This window comes from Staurois parvus, unplaced genomic scaffold (assembly GCF_062004578.1).
Source record: "Staurois parvus isolate SC_StPar_1 unplaced genomic scaffold, SC_StPar_1.0 ptg000066l, whole genome shotgun sequence".
NCBI lineage: Eukaryota > Metazoa > Chordata > Amphibia > Anura > Ranidae > Staurois > Staurois parvus.
The window spans coordinates 6,195,882-6,213,996 of NW_028317862.1; positions in this window are offsets into that span (position 1 = coordinate 6,195,882).

Consider the following 18,115-nt stretch of genomic DNA (forward strand, 5'->3'; position numbering starts at 1 on the left):
CGTTACTTAGGGCCACAGAAACGTTACTTAGGGCCACAGAAACTTTACTTAGGGCCACAGAATTGTTACTTAGGGTCACAGAATTGTTACTCAGGGACAGACACAGAATTGTTACTGAGGGATACAGAATTGTTACTGAGGGCCACAGAAACGTTACTTAGGGCCACAGAAACGTTACTTATGGCCACAGAAACGTTACTTAGGGCCACAGAATTGTTACTTAGGGACAGACACAGAATTGTTACTGAGGGACACAGAATTGTTACTGAGGGCCACAGAACCGTTACTTAGGGCCACAGAAACGTTACTTAGGGACACAGAATTGTTACTCAGGGACAGACACAGAATTGTTACTGAGGGACACAGAATTGTTACTGAGGGCCACAGAACTGTTACTGAGGGCCACAGAACTGTTACTTAGGGCCACAGAAACGTTACTTAGGGCCACAGAAACGTTACTTAGGGCCACAGAAACGTTACTTAGGGCTACAGAAACGTTTCTTAGGGCCACAGAATCGTTACTTAGGGCCACAGAATCGTTACTTAGGGCCACAGAAGCGTTACTTAGGGACACAGAAACGTTACTTAGGGCCACAGAATCGTTAGGGCCACAGAAACGTTACTTAGGGACACAGAATTGTTACTCAGGGACAGACAGAATTGTTACTGAGGGATACAGAATTGTTACTGAGGGCCACAGAATCGTTACTTAGGGCCACAGAAACGTTACTTAGGGCCACAGAATTGTTACTTAGGGACAGACACAGAATTGTTACTGAGGGACACAGATTTGTTACTGAGGGCCACAGAATCGTTACTTAGGGCCACAGAAACGTTACTTAGGGCCACAGAATTGTTACTTAGGGACAGACACAGAATTGTTATTGAGGGACACAGAATTGTTACTGAGGGCCACAGAAACGTTACTTAGGGCCACAGAAACGTTACTTAGGGCCACAGAAACGTTACTTAGGGACACAGAATTGTTACTCAGGGACAGACAGAATTGTTACTGAGGGATACAGAATTGTTACTGAGGGCCACAGAATCGTTACTTAGGGCCACAGAAACGTTACTTAGGGCCACAGAATTGTTACTTAGGGACAGACACAGAATTGTTATTGAGGGACACAGAATTGTTACTGAGGGCCACAGAACCGTTACTTAGGGCCACAGAAACGTTACTTAGGGCCACAGAATTGTTACTTAGGGACAGACACAGAATTGTTACTGAGGGACACAGATTTGTTACTGAGGGCCACAGAATCGTTACTTAGGGCCACAGAATTGTTACTTAGGGACAGACACAGAATTGTTATTGAGGGACACAGAACCGTTACTTAGGGCCACAGAACCGTTACTTAGGGCCACAGAAACGTTACTTAGGGCCACAGAATTGTTACTTAGGGACAGACACAGAATTGTTACTGAGGGACACAGATTTGTTACTGAGGGCCACAGAAATGGTACTTAAGGCCACAGAAACGTTACTTAGGGCCACAGAATCGTTAGTTAGGGCCACAGAAACGTTACTTAGGGACACAGAATTGTTACTCAGGGACAGACACAGAATTGTTACTGAGGGATACAGAATTGTTACTGAGGGCCACAGAATCGTTACTTAGGGCCACAGAAACGTTACTTAGGGCCACAGAATTGTTGCTTAGGGACAGACACAGAATTGTTATTGAGGGACACAGAATTGTTACTGAGGGCCACAGAACCGTTACTTAGAGCCACAGAAACGTTACTTAGGGCCACAGAATTGTTACTTAGGGACAGACACAGAATTTTTACTGAGGGACACATATTTGTTACTGAGGGCCACAGAAACGTTACTTAGGGCCACAGAATCGTTACTTAGGGCCACAGAATCGTTACTTAGGGCCACAGAAACGTTACTTAGGGCCACAGAAACGTTACTTAGGGCCACAGAAACGTTACTTAGGGCCACAGAATTGTTACTTGGGGACAGACACAGAATTGTTACTGAGGGACACAGATTTGTTACTGAGGGACACAGATTTGTTACTTAGGGCCACAGAATTGTTACTTAGGGCCACAGAAACGTTACTTAGGGCCACAGAAACGTTACTTAGGGCCACAGAATTGTTACTCAGGGACAGACACAGAATTGTTACTGAGGGATACAGAATTGTTACTGAGGGACACAGAACCGTTACTTAGGGCCACAGAAACGTTACTTAGGGCCACAGAATTGTTACTTAGGGCCACAGAATCGTTACTTAGGGCCACAGAATCGTTACTTAGGGCCACAGAATTGTTACTCAGGGACAGACACAGAATTGTTACTGAGGGATACAGAATTGTTACTGAGGGCCACAGAAACGTTACTTAGGGCCACAGAAACGTTACTTAGGGCCACAGAAACGTTACTTAGGCCACAGAAACGTTACTTAGGGCCACAGAATTGTTACTTAGGGTCACAGAATTGTTACTCAGGGACAGACACAGAATTGTTACTGAGGGATACAGAAACGTTACTTAGGGCCACAGAAACGTTACTTAGGGCCACAGAAACGTTACTTAGGGCCACAGAATTGTTACTTAGGGACAGACACAGAATTGTTACTGAGGGACACAGAATTGTTACTGAGGGCCACAGAACCGTTACTTAGGGCCACAGAAACGTTACTTAGGGACACAGAATTGTTACTCAGGGACAGACACAGAATTGTTACTGAGGGACACAGAATTGTTACTGAGGGCCACAGAACTGTTACTGAGGGCCACAGAACTGTTACTTAGGGCCACAGAAACGTTACTTAGGGCCACAGAAACGTTACTTAGGGCCACAGAAACGTTACTTAGGGCCACAGAAACGTTACTTAGGGCTACAGAAACGTTTCTTAGGGCCACAGAATCGTTACTTAGGGCCACAGAATCGTTACTTAGGGCCACAGAAACGTTACTTAGGGACACAGAAACGTTACTTAGGGACACAGAATTGTTACTCAGGGACAGACACAGAATTGTTACTGAGGGACACAGATTTGTTACTGAGGGCCACAGAACCGTTACTTAGGGCCACAGAAATGTTACTTAGGGACACAGAATTGTTACTCAGGGACAGACACAGAATTGTTACTCAGGGACACAGAATTGTTACTGAGGGACACAGAATTGTTACTCAGGGACACAGAATTGTTACTCAGGGACACAGAATTGTTACTCAGGGACAGACACAGAATTGTTACTGAGGGACACAGAATTGTTACTGAGGGACACAGATTTGTTACTGAGGGACACAGAACCGTTACTTAGGGCCACAGAAACGTTACTTAGGGACACAGAATTGTTACTCAGGGACAGACACAGAATTGTTACTCAGGGACACAGAATTGTTACTGAGGGACACAGAATTGTTACTGAGGGACACAGAATTGTTACTCAGGGACACAGAATTGTTACTGAGGGACACAGAATTGTTACTGAGGGACACAGAATTGTTACTCAGGGACACAGAATTGTTACTCAGGGACAGACACAGAATTGTTACTGAGGGACACAGAATTGTTACTGAGGGACACAGATTTGTTACTGAGGGACACAGATTTGTTACTGAGGGACACAGAACCGTTACTTAGGGCCACAGAAACGTTACTTAGGGACACAGAAACGTTACTTAGGGACAGACACAGAATTGTTACTCAGGGACACAGAATTGTTACTGAGGGACACAGAATTGTTACTGAGGGACACAGAATTGTTACTCAGGGACACAGAATTGTTACTGAGGGACACAGAATTGTTACTGAAGGACACAGAATTGTTACTCAGGGACACAGAATTGTTACTCAGGGACAGACACAGAATTGTTACTGAGGGACACAGAATTGTTACTGAGGGACACAGAATTGTTACTGAGGGACACAGAATTGTTACTGAGGGCCACAGAACTGTTACTTAGGGCCACAGAAACGTTACTCGGACACAGAATTGTTACTCAGGGACAGACACAGAATTGTTACTGAGGGACACAGAATTGTTACTGAGGGCCACAGAACTGTTACTGAGGGCCACAGAACTGTTACTTAGGGCCACAGAAACGTTACTTAGGGCCACAGAAACGTTACTTAGGGCCACAGAAATGTTACTTAGGGCCACAGAATCGTTACTTAGGGCCACAGAATCGTTACTTAGGGCCACAGAAACGTTACTTAGGGACACAGAATTGTTACTCAGGGACAGACACAGAATTGTTACTGAGGGACACAGATTTGTTACTGAGGGCCACAGAACCGTTACTTAGGGCCACAGAAACGTTACTTAGGGACACAGAATTGTTACTCAGGGACAGACACAGAATTGTTACTCAGGGACACAGAATTGTTACTCAGGGACACAGAATTGTTACTGAGGGACACAGAATTGTTACTCAGGGACACAGAATTGTTACTCAGGGACACAGAATTGTTACTCAGGGACAGACACAGAATTGTTACTCAGGGACAGACACAGAATTGTTACTGAGGGACACAGAATTGTTACTGAGGGACACAGATTTGTTACTGAGGGACACAGAAACGTTACTTAGGGACACAGAATTGTTACTCAGGGACAGACACAGAATTGTTACTGAGGGACACAGAATTGTTACTGAGGGACACAGAATTGTTACTCAGGGACACAGAATTGTTACTCAGGGACACAGAATTGTTACTCAGGGACACAGAATTGTTACTGAGGGACACAGAATTGTTACTGAGGGACACAGAATTGTTACTCAGGGACACAGAATTGTTACTCAGGGACACAGAATTGTTACTCAGGGACAGACACAGAATTGTTACTGAGGGACACAGAATTGTTACTGAGGGACACAGAATTGTTACTGAGGGACACAGAATTGTTACTGTGGGCCACAGAACTGTTACTTAGGGCCACAGAAACGTTACTTAGGGACACAGAATTGTTACTCAGGGACAGACACAGAATTGTTACTCAGGGACACAGAATCGTTTAATTAAAGAGTATGTCAGACAACATGCAGAGGAGTGGCAGAGGAGGCAATGTTTTAGGAGCGAGCAGACGTGGCAGCAGAGGAAGGGGTCGAGGCAGCACTATTCGCAGCCAGAGGCCAGTGCTCCCGGTGTCATCCAGCGGTCGTGTCTCCACCGACAACCCTGCCGTCATCGATTGGTTGGCTCGGTCGTCTTCCTCTTCCCAGGTCACCTCTGACACCTACAGCCAACGGTCGCTGGGTACGTCAGACACAACCGTTAGTTGGCATGGCCCGGGAGCAAGCCCACTGAAATCACGTGTCCTCTACCTGCCCCTGTCCTTTGGTGTTCCCTCACCAAGCGAAGTATCGCATGCTGTGGGCTCAGCCCCACTGTACAGTGAGGAAGAGCAAACAGAGGGCGGTCAGGAACGGGGGGAGACATCCACCTCTTCAGCAGCCAGGCGAAGAAGTAGTGGCGAGGAGAGTGGCTCGGTAGCCGGTCTAGAGACAGGTCTGTCTCCTGACCCACACGCAGCCGAGGGGGCTAGTAGTGAGGCGGAGACCCTAATTGATGATGAGGAGGCTGATCGCACTTGGCAGCCTCGTCGTCATCAGGCTATTGTTTCCGCATCATCAGGAGAAGAGGGTGGCAGCTTGGCAGCGAGCAAAACAGTCGGTGGGTTGCCCAGGAGGCAGCAGGGTCGCAGCAGTGTCAGTGGAGGCAAACGGCCACGGAGTACAGCACCAGCTCCACTGCAGCCTACCACCACGGCCAGTAGTGGTGCCGGTGTGCATGGAGGAAGCAGCAGTCAGCCAGTGAGGAGTATCGGGGGCAAAGTTTCCTACTCGGCGGTGTGGCAATTTTTTGTCAAGCCGCCCGAGGAAGTAAACGTAGCCGTATGTCGACTATGTGGCCAGAAAGTCAAGCGTGGCCAGGGGGCCCATGTTGGGACTACAGCGTTGCGGCAGCATATGCAGCGTCGCCATTTGGTGGCCTGGGAAAACCGTGATAAAGATACGGCGGTTCTGCCCGCCCCAGCCCCCGCTCCATCACCCGCTCCGTTACTTGCTCCGTCACCCGACGTCAATCGCCCTCTATCAGCCAGTCAAGGCTCCAACACCTCTGCTGAGGGGAGTTGTCGCTCGTTGCCATCTTCCGCTCGTTCAGATGCTCCTCCTGCTAATCCTCTTCACGGATTCCGTCAGCAGTCTTTCTTGGAATCCGTTTCCAAGAGACAACAGTTTGCAAGCACGCACCCGACGGTGCAAAAGCTGAACGTCCTCCTGTCCAAGTTGCTGGTGCTGCAGTCCCTCCCTTTCCAAGTGGTGGACTCAGCACCTTTCCGAGAAATGATGGCTTGTGCCGTGCCGCGGTGGAGAGTGCCAAGCCGTCATTTCTTCGCCAAAAAGGCAGTGCCAGCCCTGCATTCACATGTAGAAGAGATGGTGGGCCAGTCTTTGAGCATGTCGGTCTCTGCCAAAGTGCACGGCAGCGCCGACGTGTGGAGCTGTAACTACGGTCAGGGACAGTACATGTCATTTACGTATAAATCATATAAATGCTGCGCTACATTCAAAACTTAAAGTGAATGTGGAATCCAATGACATAAATCAATATATTGACAATAAAAACCATATAAATGCTGCGCTACATTCAGACTAATTAAAGTGAATGTGGAATTGAATAGCTCAAATAAAATAATAACAGTAATGATAAATATAATAAAAAATGTGCTAAGTGATAACACAAAAATGATGGCAAAACACAAACTTAAATCAATACGCATGTGCATGGAAAATGCACATACATATATTACATCACACGTGCAAAAAAGTGAAGTGAAATTACATCTAAATAATACACACAAACTCAAAGTCCAATAATGGAATATTAAGGTGAAAAAAGTCCAATAATGGAATTATAAAGGTGAAAAAAAAAATTTTTTGTTTTGGTAAACTGTGTTTCCAATAGGCTGTAAAGTGACCACAAGTGAAGCAAAACGTGCAGGTATCTGGGTGTAGATAACTTGTGAATCCAACCACCTTCTGGATTAGCCTCTCACCTCATCTCTTCGACCCTTGCGGGTCAAAGAGCAGTATGGATCCCTCTCACAGATCCTCCAGGCACCAAAGCACTCCAAAGCCACTTCTCAGGATACAATATTCCCACTCAGCTCTTCTCTAAGTGTAGATGAAATATTACTTTCCCAGAATAAAACAAAGGGATCCTCCCATAGTGTAGTAAGTTTATTATACCATAGGAACATCAAATGTATAATAAAAAAGCACTCACGTAGCAGCCAGTCCACATTAAACCCTCATGCTCTCAAATGAGGATATGTGTATGTAAGTTGGGTGTACAGCTGAATCCACAGGTGTACCAAGATGGCCGCCACGCCGGAAATACGTCACCGCGCTACGCCGACGCGTTACGTCACAATATCACGTGACTTCATCAGGGCTGATGAAGTCACCAAAACAAAAATTTTTTTTTTTTTCACCTTTATAATTCCATTATTGGACTTTTTTCACCTTAATATTCCATTATTGGACTTTGAGTTTGTGTGTATTATTTAGATGTAATTTCACTTCACTTTTTTGCACGTGTGATGTAATATATGTATGTGCATTTTCCATGCACATGCGTATTGATTTAAGTTTGTGTTTTGCCATCATTTTTGTGTTATCACTTAGCACATTTTTTATTATATTTATCATTACTGTTATTATTTTATTTGAGCTATTCAATTCCACATTCACTTTAATTAGTCTGAATGTAGCGCAGCATTTATATGGTTTTTATTGTCAATATATTGATTTATGTCATTGGATTCCACATTCACTTTAAGTTTTGAATGTAGCGCAGCATTTATATGATTTATATTCACTTGATCACTGGTATATGATTTAATGCTAGCAGCTGTTTGGGGTCCATATATTTTATTTGTTAATTGTTTAAAACACAATATTTAGAGCGCAGGAGGGTCACACCACTATTACATGTCATTTACGGCCCACTGGGTGAACGTGGTGCCGTCACAGCCGCACCAGCAACTTGGACAGGTCACGCCGCTTTTGCCTCCACGTTTGCACGTCCTTGGTCCACAAAAGATGTCCGCCTCTACCACCTCTTCTTCCTTCGTGTCCTCAGCCGCCACCCCCGTGCCAAGTCCCATTACCCGACCGGCATATCACATGTGCAGGGCGCAACGGTGTCACGCTGTGCTGCACCTGGTATGCCTTGGCGAACGTAGTCACACAGGGGAGGAACTTCTCAGTGTAATGAACAGAGAAATCGACAGATGGCTGTCTCCGCGCAAACTCAAAATCAGAACCATGTTGACCGACAACGGAAAGAACATGGTGTCTGCTCTGCGTCAAGGAAGGTTGTGCCATGCGCCATGCATGGCTCACGTGTTCAATCTGGTTGTCAAGCGGTTCCTAAAATCCACCATCTCACTGCAAGACATCCTTAAAATGTCACGTAAACTTTGCATGCATTTCAGCCATTCCTACACCGCAAAGCACACCCTCCTTGAGCTGCAGCGGCAGAACGGAATTCCGCAGCATCGCCTGATCTGCGACGTTGCAACAAGGTGGAATTCAACCCTACACATGTTAGACCGCCTTTACGAACAGCGAAAGGCCATCACCGATTTCCTGATGTTACAAGCGGATAAAGGTACTCCCCTGTGTAACTTCGATGTCAGCCATTGGCAGCTCATGCGTGACACCTGCCGCTTGCTCAGGCCCTTTGAGGAGGCCACGCTATTCGTGAGTCGCCAGGACTATGGGATGAACGACTTCATTCCTCTGTTGCACGTCCTGGAACAAATGCTGTTAACAATGGCTGGTCAGGGTGCGGTAGACGTGGCGCACAGATCTCAACGCCACATGACCCCTGTGGGGGCAGGACAGGAAGAAGAGGAGGAGGTAGAGAAGGACATTGGTGCTCAGGAATTATTGAGTGAAATGGGTGGTTTTTCCACTCAGCGGACAGGAGTGGAGGAGCAGGAGCATCTGGTAGAGGAGGAGGAAGAGGAGACAGAGGACCCAGACGCACCGTGGCAGTATGCTGTGGAGATGGAGGCAGGGAGTCCCTCGCATTCCTTGGCACAAATGGCCCATAGCATGCTCGCTTGCTTGCGTAGCGACAGCCGAATAATAACCATCAGACAGAGGGATGACTTTTGGCTGTCCATTTTGTTGGACCCTCGCTACCGTTCAAAAATGGTGGCCTTTTTCACACCTGCTGAGAGGGAGGCCAAAATAACGTACTATAAAAACCACCTATGTAGTCAGTTGGTCTCTGCCTTTGTGCGCCAACGTCCATCCTCAGACACTGTGGGCCCTGTGCGCTCGCATTCCGCTGCCATGGCAGCAGGGGAGGGGTGGGGTGGTAGGAGCAGTGGTAGCTCCACCAGCAGCGGCTGCCTCAGTCTGCAGTCGATGATGAGTAGCTTTCTTCACCAGCGCAGTGAGGAAACTACTAACCAGCCACAGCAGCAGCAGCATCAGGTGGACCTGGAGCAGGACCTCAAACAACAGGCTTGGGCCTACTTGGACAGCACCCTGCCAACCGAGGTAGACAATCCCCTTGACTACTGGGCAACGAAATTTGACCTTTGGCCCCAACTAGCTGAATTTGCCCTTGAAAGGCTGTCATGCCCGGCCAGTAGCGTGGCATCGGAGCGCGTGTTTAGTGCGGCAGGAGGTATTGCAACTCTGCGGAGGACACGACTGTCCACCCAATGTGTGGAGAGACTCACGTTTGTGAAAATGAATCAGGCGTGGATTGGTCTGGATTTCAAACCACCAGTTCCTGACACAACTGACTAAATCCGCCATGAATCATGCCCCAAACATGTGCCACTTTCAGGTCTCCTCACACTGCTGGTGTGTTCCATTTTTTGTCATAGGGTGCTGGCAGATTACGTGCCTCCCATAGCTGCTGCCAGGCCCCTAATCTGCCATGGGCCCCTATACCGCCTCCTCATGCTGCTGCCAGGTCCAGAGTCTCTCATGGGTCCCTGTACGGCCTCCCATTGCTGCTGTCTCCATCGCCACACTCTGCCATGTGCCACTTTCAGGTCTCCTCACACTGCTGGTGTGTTCCATTTTTTGTCATAGGGTGCTGGCAGATTACGGGCCTCCCATAGCTGCTGCCAGGCCCCTAATCTGCCATGGGCCCCCGTACCAACTCCTCATGCTGCTGCCAGGCCCGTAATCTGTCATGGGCCCCTGTACCGCCTCCTCATGCTGCTGCCAGGTCCAGAGTGTGTCATGGGTCCCTGTACGGCCTCCCATTGCTGCTGTCTCCATCGCCACACTCTGCCATGTGCCACTTTCAGGTCTCCTCACACTGCTGGTGGTTTCCATTTTTGTCATAGGGTGCTGTATGGCCTCCCATTGCTGCTGCCTCCACCGCCACACTGTGGCTCCACACTCTGGTTTTGGCCCAAATGAGTGAAGTGTGCGGTGATTCTAAGATCGACGGCACTCATCTGCATGTCATACTGACTGACAGTATTATTTCTCTTCCCCAGCAGACTCCAAGGGCATTTAAATTAAAGGTACAGTGTTCTGCACTAATATAAAGGCTCTCTGAAGCCTAGAAACACCCTTTTATAAGTTAAATTCGCAGCGAATATATTCGACTCGAATCGAAATTTTTCCACGAATTCGCCGAATCAGTCGAATCGAATTTTTGAATACTTCGCTCATCTCTAGTCTTAATAAATTCCCCTCATAGTATCTGACGTATGTGCAATTTACATTCACTTTTGTCATCTATATATTTTTATTAGATAACATTTACTGGGTGACAATATCCCTTCCATAAAGAAGAAGAATGTATTAATGATCAATAAAGGAAGAAAAGGAAAAATATACAGAGAATAAAGACAAAAGATGGGCTTAGTTAATCTGAGAAGGAGAAGAGCCATGACTGAACCAATGCAGAGAACCCTATTTACTTTCAGCCGTACATGCTCTGTGGTTAAGGCAGATACTTATCAGGTGGAATCCTTGTAATTAAGAATAGCTATCTGGATGATCTTTTTATAAAATATTTGTATTATTTTTTTTTGTCATACAAAAGAAAAAACAAGACACCAAAAAGGTGTCATATGGCATGCATAATGGCTCAATGAGCCTAAAACATACACAAAAAACCTCAGAAAACAAAACCATCCAATATCTCTTACATTCGGTCAGGAGTATACAACACAATACAAACAGAATCACAAAGGGATCCAAATGAAACTTGCAGTGCCGTTCTAAGCCATTCTAAGAGACAGAGATCTCCCCATTGGTTGCAGTGAAGGGAGCTGGCGTCAGTGCATTATTCAAAGTGTAAGAGCATTATCAAAAAGAAGAGAAGGCACTGCTCACCAGCCCAGTGCATTAGTATGTAGAAGAATGTGGCCCCAGCCAGCACTGACTGAGGCCACATTCATCTACACACTAATGCCCAGGGTTAGTGAGTGGCTCCTTTTCTTCTCTTTGATAAAGCATCACAATGGGTGTGCAACAATTGGTACCCTTCAATACACTCCAAATGGGTGATCTATTTCAATCTAGCTCAATATAACCACAGTGCAAATGTGACTGCATTAACCTTATGATTAGAGGCAGTCCCTGAGTTACTAACTCGTACTTACGAATGTAGGGAGATATAAGAAGTGAGAGGAAATCTACCCCTAGGAAGAAAAAATCACTCCTGTAAGAGTTATCAAGGGAAAAAGGTGTCTCCACTGAAGGTTTATCATCAATCCTTGTTTCCATGACAATCTAAAATTTTCCAAATACAATTGTCACAGAAAGTGAGGTGAAATCTTTCTGTACAGGGGCACAGACAACAAAACAAACATTACAGGGGTGCTAACCCTTCCCTATGCTATCCAAAAACCTAAAAATATTTTTTTTTTGGCTGGAGTCCGTGGTCTCGGTTCACACTACCGCTACCTGAAAGTCGCGCGGCTTCCTGGTGACCTGAGCACTACTTTGATGTGACTTTGAAACAACTTTGAAGCGACTTTCAAGAAATGTCTGGGTAATCTTCTTGTAATGTCAAATCTAAATCACATCAATCTAGATGAGAATCTGACTTGGAGATGACTTCCATTAAAATCTATGGGCACAAGTCAGATAGAAGTCACCTTGAAGTAGTACAGGAACATTTTCTAAAGTTGGTGTGACTTTAGTAGTGCATATTAAGACAGTTCTCATTGACTAACATGAGATTTCACATATCATGCAACTTGGGGTCTCACAAGTCAGATCCCAAATCGCGGCAGTGTGAACCGAGCCTTTAAAAATGTACCTGTTCCAACTTACATACAAATTCAACTTAAGAACAAACCTACAGGCCCTATCGTGTTCGTAACCCAGGGACTGCATGTAAACTGTATAGCATGAAACGCATCAATACATTTTTGCTGATATAAGGTACTTATTTGAATAAAATCTTATGGTGCTATACTGTAATCCCTGCACTATTGGTGCATTTGTTTTGATATACAGCTGGGCAAAGTTGGTGTGTCGGAAGTGAAGAGGGCGTTTGGATTCAAAACTATCACATGGTAGTTGGTGTTAAATTATGTGACATGACGGAACTATTGCATACAATGGCAATCACTGTGCAGAAAAGTGGGCCTTATAAAATGTCACATGATTCTTGCATATATATGTTGCAGTCAAGTGTCTCTAGGGGTCATGATAGGCATATCACTGATAATGGCCCCAAATGAATGATCCTAGGTTTCCAGATACACCAACGATAGACGATAGACGATAGACGATAGATAGACTCCCTGAGGATGCCACTAGGCGAAACGTACGTAGCAGCGTGATTCCATCACTTCCGGGTTCCGATGATGTCATGTCTTGCTCAGCAAAAGCAAGGCTTGGAAAGCACATCGGCCATTTTTGGATCACACAGGCTATACAGACTGGTGCCGGGTACTAGGGCATCTTTGCATGTGAGTGCACATTTGTTTGTTTTTTATACTAATGAATGCTGTATACGTCATAACAATGCACTATTGACCACCTTAACCGGGGTCAAATAAGTCTGGTGAGTGAGCAATTCACTTATTTTCATCTGCACGGGGTGAAAGTACATAGATTCCTGATTCACAGCAATGTATTTTTGAAAGGACTGTTACTTTAGCATTGCGACTCACTTCATGTTTACTATTGATTAAGGTTTATTATTGTTGAGTTAACACTGGGAGTATGTAGCATTGCACCTAATTTTAAATACTATTTTGTTGCAAAATGTAGAGAGACGTATTGGTTATATGTTTTATGGTTACACAGCGCCTAAGTATTCAGGATTGTATATGCTCAAGTGTAACTTCAATTTTTAGGGGCAGCTGTAAATTCACACTTTTGACACAGTGTGGGCACGATATTATTATTTAACACAATGACACTAGGCACCACAATAACATTTCAAATTTTATGCTAACTCAAGTCCTCATTTATATTGAAATGGAGTTACTCTTAACATGCCTTCCTGGCACAATGTCTCAAGACTATGGGCAAAGTCATGTCATGAAGGTGGGTGGCAATCTTTTCTGCACTCATTGGGAATGAACGTGCTACCTCCCTGTTTGCCACATTTCAGCTCAACCATCCGGGAAAGGCAAAGAGGGGGCTGTGCTCCAAGGTACAATTGCACTCTGCAAAATTTTTCCTGTAGTAAACAGCAAATAATAATTAATCAGCTTCTGCATTACTGACATATGAATAGTAATGTATATAGAAAAGACATATTATAAATGTATAGCATATACAAGCAAAACTCATTTATCTGCAAGGCCCCTTTGTGAAGTAAGACAATATAATAAAAGCAGCGATGTAAGAAGCAAAGAAAATTCTGTCCTGTTAGAATTCATTGGGAACTGCAGAGGAAAATCACTGCTTCACTTTAATGACTTGTAAGATGACCACAATTAAAACATTCTCCCAAAGCCGCTGGAAGAAATAATTATGACAGGTTATGGCTTCATTAGATAAAGATGAAAAATTAATTGTTTCACTTAACAGTTACCTTCTAGAAGATCACTATGCTAGTATTAGAATGAACTGAACAGTGTGCACTCTGGCAGTGGACTGCGAGACTGCTCTCATCTATTTCATAGGTACTGTTCTCCCTCTATTGGACATTTAATGGATACACACTATGAGCAGGCACAGACTCAGGATGGCTAAGCCTAGAAGCTTCATACATCGATTAACTGGAAGTGCATTAAAAACACGTATTCATGAGCCTTTCGAAACACAATGCATATACTTTAAATCTGGAGTTGAATTATGCCAACTTACCTTACCAACTTCAGTAATCAGTCCTTTAACTTTAGTTCACCATATTGATCCAGATACAGGGAAGGGATGATAAAAAAATATAATGGCTAACATTATAAACAACGGTTTTTAAATATATTGATCTAGAGCTGTCATGCATTCTAGCATCAGTGCCTAGTGAAGGACTGCTCTGGAACAAACTTCCACATACTTTTTACTCCTCCTGCACATGGGTGTATTAAAATACTCCTATCTAAACTGAATCTTTCTGTCAGGGGATGGCGGAAAAATCTAGTGTAAAAAATGATAATTTTGGGGTGTGATTATGCGTGCTTATGTGAGTTTACTGCGGTATGGTGTTGAGCATAAACTTATTCTACTGGCCAGAATATTAACGTATTCTAGCCATTAGAATAAATGTATGTGCATATGTTCTCATTTAGGCACATTTCCGTGCATTTACATACACAGGTGAGTAAATTATCTTCATAAGCTCTTCTCTGAAGACAGCTTTGTTTTTGTTTTGTTTTATGCCTGTAAATGTTGCTCTAAAAATATTGATCCAAATGCCTGATGTGCATGGCCACATTGGCTAACATAGAACTGTATTTAAAGGCTGTAAGCCTGTAAAAGCAGCATTTTTAATGCCTGTAAACAAGAGACCTTAGACTCAAGCTGACCATACATGCATAAATTTCTGTCATTCAGCCCATGAGTAGAACTGCACAAATCTAACGAACAGTTCAGATGGATAAGTCTCCCCCGTCACCTATGGTATACTGACAGCCAGCATTCACGGCTGTCTGAATTCTCCCAACAGTGACTGTAGCTAGTTGGCTGAGGTCACTGTTTGGCCGACAATTTTCCACCCGGAACCTTCAATCTTTAGATCAAATTCTTTCAAGCTGGATGGTGCCGGTAGGGCCACACACAGATCAAATTTTGTCTGATTCAGATTAAATTAATTCCATGTTTGGACAGTTTAAATGAGGGGAATTTTAGGTTGTGACAGCCCTGGAGCCTGCACCTTTACAAACCAAATCAGTAATGGCAGTTGTTATGGGTTTTTTTCCAAATTTCATTTTAAATTAGACCTTGGGCCGTTTAAATATAAAGCACATAAGCAAAAGCTAGACTACCCAAAGCTGGGAATGATGTAGAGAAGTTATTTTTATTAAGAAATAATACAATGAATATTTAGTGCTCCCCCAAGTACAAAATTAAAGCAAGCCTATCTTTTCCAGCTTTTTCCAGGAGTTGACAGTTTTTTTATGTACATAATTATATGCTCCAAGTCCTCCAGCTCTGAGATTTGGATAAATATCAGTGCTTTTATTTTAAAAAAAAAAGTGTATGTAAATCCTAGCAATAAACTTCTTTTAATTGTTCCTGTTCGAGAATAAATACCTCTTGATCCTTCCAGAACTTATTGAGCTGATAACCTCTGTGCTCTTTGCCTTGTTGATTTATTATCAAAAATGTATTGTACACCTACAATTAATATCTGGTAAGTTGGCTTGGGAAGCAGAGGGCAACAGGACAGACACATAACCAGGCTAAGCTGAAGTAGCGGCAGCTCCTGATCTGAGGCTCCACCCCAGCAGACAGAGGAGGGCTCCCCCTAGGAGAGACAGCCTTTTGAAATGTCACTGCCCCTTGTGCTCTCCACATAGAGATTACCACAAGGCAACAGCGAAGGCTGAGGACACTGTCCATTGGCGCTTCTGTTGACAGCTGTCAGAGCAAGATCCCTGTATGCCAGCTAACAGAGCAGGAGCTGCCACTACATCAGCTTAGCCTGGTTATGTGTCTGTCCTGGTGCCCTCTGCTTCTCACACTGATTTACCAGATTTTAACTGTAAGTGTGCTATACATTTTTGTTAATAAATCAGTTGCTTTTTAATGCGCTCCTGTCTTTCTGTCATTTGAGCTGCACTGGATCACCCCAGATCCCTATGTGGAAGCTGCAGGATCCAATTACTCCATTATTCTTGGTTCCCTTGTGGAGTGGATGGAACTCTTTGGTGCCATTGATTCTGAATACTGTGGAGCGCTGTGGTGGTTTGTATATTTTCTTATCCATGTTATAGAAGCAGGGATGTTTTGTAGTCCTGTCCTAATTGGGCAATGTTGTTTCTCCATAGATAAAATATGGTCAGTAAGTGTTGTTACCCTAGGACACGTCTGTTCTGTAGTCCTGTCCTATTCAGACAATGCTGTTTCTCAATAGATACAATATGGTGAGCAAGTGTTGTCACCCTAGGACAGGGAGTGTGTTACTGTCTGGATCACCAAATGAAAATAAAGTAAAAAAGCCTCAAAAAAAGAAAACTAATACTACTATCACATCCAAGAGCTGGTAAGCTAAAATATAGTCCTTTGTTGTTCTTGAGTTTAAATTCAATTTAAAGCTGAACTCCAGGAATTCAGCACTTTGCAAAATCTGTAAGCATACTATGATTTAAGTACAACGAGGTGCACGCACCTCATGGACCTATCTCTTCAATTTAAATCTGACAGTTTTATAGAGCTTCGAGAGCATAGCTATAACTGCATTACCTGAGTTCCAACTCTCTGGACCATCTGGTCTAAGCTCCTTCAGCTACGGTTGCTGTACTTGCCCCTACCCTCCTCCTGCCCAATCACAAAGCACTTTGTATTATGTGAACCTCTTCACAAAATACAAAGGCTTCTGTGAATGATCAGCAGAAAAGAAGCAGAGCTACTGTGTGTGGGAAGACAGCATCTCTACTCTCAGTGGCTCAGAGTGCAGTGAAATCTATCCTCCTGAAGCTCCATAAAACTATCAGATGTAAATAAAGGAGATAAGTTCAGGAGATGGCATAATTGGAGTTACTATTAGGCACAGTAGGCATGTGGCAGAGGCAAAGAAGCAGCATTACCCTGTATATCTGTGGACCACACATTTTCTCCATCATCATTTGAAAAAATCATCTCATCTCAGTTATTTACATATTATCCCAAAGTTCTTAGCCAGGTTAGGACCAGGAAAACAAGTCAATGTTTTCTGTAGAAGAGGCAATTCTTGCATGGGGCAGGTAAGGGGGGGGCTGCAGTTACATAGGGTGCTTTAAGGTGTGTGCCTAAAGGCTCTGATGATGAAGATTTGGTCCTGCATATAATATACCCTACCAATACAGAGTAATCCACAGGTGTAAATCTAGGGGCTATGTCAACTTTTATTGAACTCTCCAACACTTCTGCATAGAGGCATCTTGCCTCTGTATTGCAGCATCTGGAGTGAAATAATATTTAGTCAGTAACATTAATCCTGACCTTGACAGACTCGGCAGAAAGATGGTATTTAATCTAATTAGAAATCCCTTTACGTTGAAGCATTTTTGGAGGTGAAGGTTTTTCTTTCAGTTTTTAGCTATATTTTTCACGGCTTGTTACTGAATCAGTGGTTAATTTTGTGATTGTGGGAGTCCAATCATTAATATATTAAGTAGGATTTTGTCTTTTCTTTTCTGCCCCTAGAACCCTATCCTCATTATGCTGGTTAGAAAGCATAGCTCCATGCACTTACTTCTGCTGATGATCATACATGGATATATATAATGCCGATATTCCAAAATAGCAGCAATTTACTTTCCCCTTACCTTTTCTTTCTACTTTCAGTGCCCCTTCTTGGGGTCATTGGATCGGTTCATCTTGTAGGGAGAGAATATGTTGAGCTAAATGAAGAGGCACCACCAGATCATTTTGCTTATTTTCCTTTTAATGCTCCTGCACATTATTTTTTACAGATGCATCTATGATTTAAATGAGTAATGTTCTCCTACTAAGTGGTTGTTTACAAAGGCCTGAGAATAT